Source organism: Triticum dicoccoides, chromosome 3A (assembly GCF_002162155.2).
Source record: "Triticum dicoccoides isolate Atlit2015 ecotype Zavitan chromosome 3A, WEW_v2.0, whole genome shotgun sequence".
NCBI classification, from domain to species: domain Eukaryota; kingdom Viridiplantae; phylum Streptophyta; class Magnoliopsida; order Poales; family Poaceae; genus Triticum; species Triticum dicoccoides.
The window spans coordinates 548,902,186-548,909,611 of NC_041384.1; the positions used below are offsets into that span (position 1 = coordinate 548,902,186).

Below are 7,426 nucleotides of genomic sequence, written 5' to 3' on the forward strand. Positions count from 1 at the left end.
TTCCACTCCGGTAATCTGGTAAGCCACCGGTTCCCTCCCTGGTCTACTCTGCTCCACTATTCTAATGGGTTGATTTTAGTGCTGACAAATAACTTATATTCCTGTATGCCTTCTATTTTCTCCTTAAAACTTATATTCCTGGTAGATCCACTGATAGTCAAAAAGGAGGATTATGATAATTGAGCAGACTGTTTCTTCTCAATTATTTGCTAATTTTGTTTTTGTTTTGACAAATAACTTTCTTACATTTACTGTGGTAAATATTCACATTGGTATATTGCAAAATGTCATGGTAAAGGAAAAAGTCCCTCCCTGATGAATCATTTCAGAGTTATCTAATTACTTATACAATGGACTTCTTTTCAGGATTCAAACTTGGTTCTGAAAAGCACACCACAGAGGTCACCGTGAAGAAGTCTGGAAGCCTGCTTATAAATTCTGGGATACAAGGATACTCCCTGCTAAAGACAACTCAGGTGTTTCTTTCACTAACTTGTCTTGGTCCTTTTGCCACCATTCCCAAAGAAACGGACCTTGTAGTTCCTGCTAAATTCTGGACTCTGCATATTTCTCCAACTCTGCTTGAGCTCTAATATGATAGGGATTTATAGGAGATTATTAAGTACGAAGGCATCTGTAGCCTTACCAGAAGTTTTTCCATGGTTGATGGGATATGAGACGGTCCTTGTAGAAGACCATTGAAATAGGAATGGGCATGCTACAGCTATGTCAATATGTCATGTATTCATTCTTTTTGGGATCGAATGCAACATGTCAGCAGGCAGGAACTTTGTTAGATGTAGTGTCACATAAGCAAAATAATTTAATTAGTTTTAGCTGAAGCGAAACTGTTTTACTTTAGTATTATGGAAATAGGCTTCAGGTGCAAGTAATAAATACTGAATTCTCATCACTATCTATCTCAGTCTGGATTTGAAGGATTCATGAGGGATCGCTACACTCTTCTTCCTGAAACAAGAGAAAGAATTGTAGCTACAGAAGTAACTGCTTGGTGGAGGTTTGGGCACTCTTCCCCATCTGCCTGAAATGTTCTCTTTTTGCACAATGCTGATGGTCATTCAACCCTTTTATTTATTGTCCATAGTAATTCTTCAATTCAAGGCGACAAATCAAGTGTCAGTATTACTATGATATTTTTAAGTTGGACTGTCGCTTGTTTGTCCAGTGGAGTAGCACTTCTATTGCTGTTGGTCTTGGACAAGCATAGTTCTTTTACACATACTGTTGCCAGTATCTTTTGGGTTTTCAAGCTAATATGAGCCATGTTACAAGTTATGTAGAGGAGCTCATGACAAATTATTAGCTTTTAAATTGCATGTCTACTCCAATACATGTCAAAGTACTACCTTTTATATGCGCACAGTGTATATTCCGCAGGCTGCACACATCTTAGAAACTTTTCGGTGCTTGCTTACTACTCGCTCTGTCCCAAAATAAGTGTCTCAACTTTGTACTAACTTTAATATAAAGTTATATTAGAGTTGAGACACTTATTTTGAGACGGAGGGAATACAACTTTGTCTAAAAGCTTCCTTCCCTGTACTTTTGGCATAGCTTAGATTTTTGTCGTCACCTCTCTTGGGCATTAGGGGATGTCCTACAGCTCAAAGCATTTCTGATCTGATCCTAATCCGCTGTGTTTTGGGCTTATGGATTTCTTAAAATTCGTTTACTTAAGAATACAGTTTCCGGTGTTTACTGAATATAACGTGCTTTCTTTTGCATACTTTTGGTAGTTTTTCCGAACGATTGATCACATAGATGGTTCTGGATGGCCAGATATATCCACTTAATACACTGTGCTAATAGTTTTGCCTTATAGCACACTATCTATGCTAATAGTTTCGCCTTATAGTGCACTACCTGTGCTTAAATAGTTTTGTAGACATTTGAAGCCTCTTGGCTGAAAAAGTTCAATCTACTAGGTGCATGATGAAGGATATGAAAGTTGTAGCAAAAGGACTTGCTGATGCTTCCAATGATTTAAGCTAATACTATAAAGCATTGCATCTAATACATATTCTTTATAAATAAATAAGATTTGGTATTTGGTTTAAGTCCAAAGTTTGCTTGAAAGAAGTTTTGGAAGCTGATTTTTTTTCTGTCATGTCTACTAGGAACAAAAAGGAAATGCCTACATGTCAAATCCTCATATGCAACACGGATGTCTTGTATTTATGGGATTGTTCTCATGTGATAGTTTTTCCTATGTAATATGAACTTATATAAAGGCACAAGATTGCTCTTCATTTTTTGCAGACCCAATAGAGGTGCATAGAGAAGAGACTTGATTAGTCTACACTATGTCTTGTTGATTGCAAATACCACTTTGACTCATCTCATCCCCTCGATTCATGCTCATTTTCTTTATTTTGGTTGTTGATCCATATATTGGATGCCCTCAGACGTAGCACAATGTCAATGCTGACATATGAGTTTTTTCTCTTAGCAGATGAGAGGCTGGAATGTTCCATCCAAATAGTTTAATCAGAAACTGCACTGGCAAAGGTGAGTGAGCACTCATCCATCATTATATGCCTGCTGATATGAGTTGCTCAAATGATTAAAATTGTGTTTGCGCTCCAGGTCTAGAGGATGTAGAGGAGCTCCAGTTTGATCCTAAGGATGGCATTGCTTTTTTTCTTCTTATGCTCCAGTTTGCAGCAGCATCTCCGACACCCTCTCGACGAATTGCAGGTAGATTGTAGCTGAGGATGCGGCGATGACCACCGAGGTATGCCCTTCTCTCCTTGACCTTCATGCTGGCTTCAACAAGGCCGAAAGATCTTCAGTCTTTTACAAGGTCAACCCCGCCTTCCTTGCAATCAATCTGCTGGCGACAGTAGAAATTAACAGTCCTTTGTATGTGTTTCTACATGGTGGATATACGTGCAGGACCGGAGTGCATGCTCGGTGGCAGAAGCATCAGGGTGCTCCACGCTCAACATCTTCTCAGCATAGCTGCTCGATCAGTAGTTTTGATTGATCTATTTGATAATTTAAGCCATCCAGTTGATGTTCTTGGTTCGCTCATGCTCTTTTCTTATGTTGTTGTTTAATCACTATTGGCTTGGATATTCTCTATAGCATCTCAACAATTCACTGCAACTGGCCAGGTTATTCTGTATATTTGATACTGTACGAGAGTAGCAGTCGGACTCAAAAAATCACAACATTCTGCAGGTACAGCAACCACTTGACGCCGATCCTTGATCTCATGTTATATGAGTAGGTTATAAATTTTTAGTAACTAAATTCACATTAGTTTTTGAAGCACAAATTGATGTCTGTAAGTTATTTAGGATAACATTTTGCTCCATTTGGTAGATATATAACAAGACAATATAGAGGGATGTAGAGAGCTATTTTTTTGTTAAAATAAACAGTGGAAACGGTTGGCTTTAATCAGATATGTTTGCTGAAATCCATTTGGATATTTTTTTCTCTTTTCTTAGCTTGGTCGCACATGGATCAGCTTAGTGTGTCTACCTTTTTCACTAAAGTGTGGATATTTATGTATAGAGTAAAACGTGTCCATGCTATTTATTTTCCATAGTCATTGTTGCCTATACCATATTTAAATTGTTGTCTTTATTGTCCTTATCTGATGATAGCCCATTGGGAAATGAAAGAAAGTGGGTTAAATACTTTGTTTCTTTATTTTAGGTCCAAATTTACATTGATCGTTTAGTGGTTCATCGAAATTCTTCTGCCTATGACTTTGAAATTGGCCAGTAAAAGCCAACATCCACCCTCTTCACAAGCCGCAGTCAGGGATTCGTTCATTTTAGTGTGAGTAAGGATGGGAACATTGATCTATATATGGTAATATTTCATGCTGATTTCATTTCTCATTTCATTGATCATCCGTGTTACTCCTTTGACAAATGATATTTATAGTACTTCTGGATGACAAAGACTTTGAGTTCTGTGTGAAGCTCCAAAAGGAATACCTATAAGACTCCTTCATCAACTTAGTAAGATTGCATATGCCCTTTGCGTTGCACAGGTCCAACGCCTCGCTCCTCTACTCATAGTGAAAAAAAACTTAGGTACTCTGAAATTTATCTTTTCTTCCCCTCATGCTTTGTTAGGTTAGATCAATAGTTTTATCTTATTGGACCTGTGCATTTTGAGAGTCCTAAATGGGAACATTAAATTTACTTGGACCCTATCTTATTCTCATATCTGTAACTAGCTTTGCTTGTCATTTAGAAGGGACGACCTAAGGAGTAGAGAGATTCGAGGCAATCAAAATCCTGCATATGTATGTTTACATGCGTTTGATAATCCTATGCCAGGGCCACATATATAGGGACATTCAAAATTCTACACCAGGTTTACATATATAGGGACATATTCAGCTGAGGTTCACGTATATACAAACCTGAAACTATATGCTTCAAACCGGATGTGGCAGTAATCCACTCATCATGCAAAACAAAACAAAAATCTGTTACCTAGCATGTATTTGTTTGTACAGATGATGCAATGTACTACATTTTGTTTGCATAATACATCACCTAGCATGTATTTTTTATAATCGAGCACCGCGACGAATCTGTTATTTACCTTAGGAGGGTAAGAAAAAACACAATCAATGATATTATACATAATTCTAGACATTGTTTTAGAGTATGTTCTGAAGTATATTTTTCTTCCAGTAAATGTTGGAAATGTCTATGTACTTTTTTCTCCCAATATGTTATGGTCATCTTCCTGCTATGCATATAAATTTCATGGCCAGCTTACCAGCTGGTGGTTGGCGATCCTTTCTATCTTCTTCCTCGCCGGCTCGATAAATCTCTTGGTTTCCTTCTCCTACCACTATTCCTCCCTTGTGCTCTGTAACTCGGCCATTGATGTGGCTGTTAGTAATAAGATGGTAATATTTGTTTTATAGAAATACTTGTTTTTTTGCGGGTGTTTAGAAATACTTGTTAGTTGCACAGGTGTACCCTGCAAGGAATAATTTTACAATGGAAATGCATATCTGTTGAATTGATGACTAAACAAGTTTGCGGGCACATCTCTGAAAATACAAGCAAATACAGACATAGATTTAAGGGTTCTCATTCATTTAAATCTCAATGTTGAGAGAAGCCGATCTCTGGATATGAGTATTTTCTTCCCTGTTTGCGTGATTGTTTAATTGAATGGATAACTGTGTCTCCTGAATATTGTCCCATATAATTGTTTTAAATCTACCGAATTAGTTCTCTAAATCAGTTGATATTTTGCAAAGCTTCAAGCTTTAGTTTTTGCACTTCATGACATCAATTGTTTGTGCAGATTCAAGATTTATTTCTGTACTGGATGATAGCAGTGATTAGTGATTACTGTCACATGCTGCTGTTGTCATCCATATCTCCTCAGGTGCCTTAGGTTTGTGATGCGAAAGTTGTTCTACATATGTAAATTGTTCTGTTCTTCTTTCGCCAATACATTAATAAGCCCGCGATACACTTTGCTTCTTTTTTATCTAATGTCTATTTGTAGACTAAGTGTTTTATTTATGATAGTGGATTTCTGGCGTACATGTGAATATCTCATGTATATACAATCAGTACACTCACCTGAACGAGAATGTTAGCAAGCAGAGCGGGGTTGCGTCTTGTCCTTCTAGCGTCGAAGGTCCGGTGCACCCATGGGTGTGCCTTTGCTGGTTTCTGACTGTCACAAAGAAGTCAGAGCTGTGGGCGGCGAGGCCACTGCGGCAACGATGACTATGAGAACAGTTTTCAGCAAGCGGTGCTCCCCGAATGTTGCGTTGAACTACGTCATTGCGTGGCTTGCAACCTTCTCCTATGAAGCCCGTATGCAAAATCGAAACTGTCATGTCCTCGATGTTGTGCTCGACTATTCATTGTTGCTTTGTGGCTCCGTGCATCCTCTCCACAGTTATATCGTTTTTTGTGATGTAATCTTATTAGTGGTTGGGTCATCCATGCGAGCCCCTTCTGAAGTTTGTAGTCTAGGTTAGATACATCCGTATGTAGACAAATTGAAGACAAATAATATGGAAAGGAGGGAGTATATTATTTGACTCAAGCACTCACAACCAACGCACTACACTCATGCACGTGAAATACAATTGTATTTTGATCAATATCCCTGTGTAAGTTTGTTGTTTGGAGGCAATCACGTATGAATTGAAGAGAGGTGAATACTTGATCTTCATGAGATCTTTTTATCTAAAAAAATGATATATTCGATTTTTTCTTCCCATTGCATTGGGTGTTTTAGAGTTTTCTACGGACACCAGGTTCATGGCATTGTAAAAGAAATATTGATTTAAGATAAACCAAACTTTTTCTATTTACAATCAACTTATTATTGAAGGTTGCATCGATGATGTTATTATTGCTAAAATTAAGATGTGCATTACAAGTCTAAGCCATTGTAAGCTTTGTGTACCTTGTACTATTTAATCATGGATGGTATATATTTGGTGGCGAGTGATACGGCTGGTTAAAAACACCAAGATTGCCGAGAAGGAAAGTGGAATAGAGTTTCTATTTGTCACTGTATGATGGAGAACAGATGCCACCATGCTTATAACATTTATTGTTATTATTCTATGGCAATGCACAAGCATTCGACATGTGCCCATAGCAATGCACGGGCATTCTACTAGTACTTGTGGGTTATCAGTGGGTTGTGCCCACCTCGGATGCCCCCGGACCACCTCTTTGCTCTATAAATAAACCCAAAAATCTCAGAACCCTAGGGAAGTCAACGAAATATTCATCCAGCCATCGCAGAGTCCAGAACCACCAGATCCAATCTAGACACCATCTCGGATGGGGTTCACCGCCTTCATTAGTGCCTCTTCGATGATGCGTGAGTAGTTCTTTGTAGACCTTTGGGTCCGTTGTCACATCCCTAGTTCTGGTATGACCTAGGCTAGCCTTCATGTTTGCATCATGTTTAAATTCCATTTAAATTTGAAATAGGGATTTGGGAAACCCTTAGAAATCATTCTGGAAATGACCCAGATAAAAAAAATTGCTCCAAAAAGGTCCAAGCAAATGTTCATGTTACTCTCTGAAAATATTGGTCAGAGGTAAAAATCAAACCAATATTTTTAGGAGCTCATAAGTATTTATTTTGGGCATTTGGAATTAATCCAGTAATTATTTGCATTGGATAAATATTATATATATATAAAATATTGTCCAATAATTTTGATTTTTGGTGAGAGGCTTTGGAATAATCCCTTAGGCCCCTGCAAAAATTGTCAGAAGAAAATAAAAATGATTTAGTATTTTATTAAATCAGAAACAAATGTCAGAAATTAGAAAAGAAAACAAAAATGGAGAAAAGCTCACCTGGCCTTACCTGCCTGGCAGCCTAGCTGGCGGCCCAGCTCCTCTAGCCGACCCAGTCGACTGGCGATGCCAGT

The 7,426-nt window shown here is 38.0% G+C and overlaps 1 long non-coding RNA gene across 8 annotated transcripts in view; it reads left to right on the forward strand.

Moving 5' to 3' along the window:
• LOC119269095 overlaps positions 1 to 6,130 on the forward strand; it is an 8,131-nt gene extending 2,001 nt beyond the window's left edge. The window contains exons 4-10 of one of the 8 annotated variants that reach the window (XR_005133455.1): positions 367 to 476; positions 927 to 1,018; positions 2,474 to 2,529; positions 2,608 to 2,755; positions 2,917 to 3,045; positions 3,138 to 3,204; positions 3,688 to 6,130. This is a non-coding gene — a long non-coding RNA (uncharacterized LOC119269095). Of the gene's footprint in view, positions 19 to 366; positions 477 to 926; positions 1,019 to 2,470; positions 2,530 to 2,607; positions 2,756 to 2,916 lie in introns of all 8 variants that reach the window. The other 7 variants (XR_005133460.1, XR_005133457.1, XR_005133456.1 and 4 more) reach the window with 7 other exon arrangements.
• Positions 6,131 to 7,426: the final 1,296 nt, after the last annotated feature.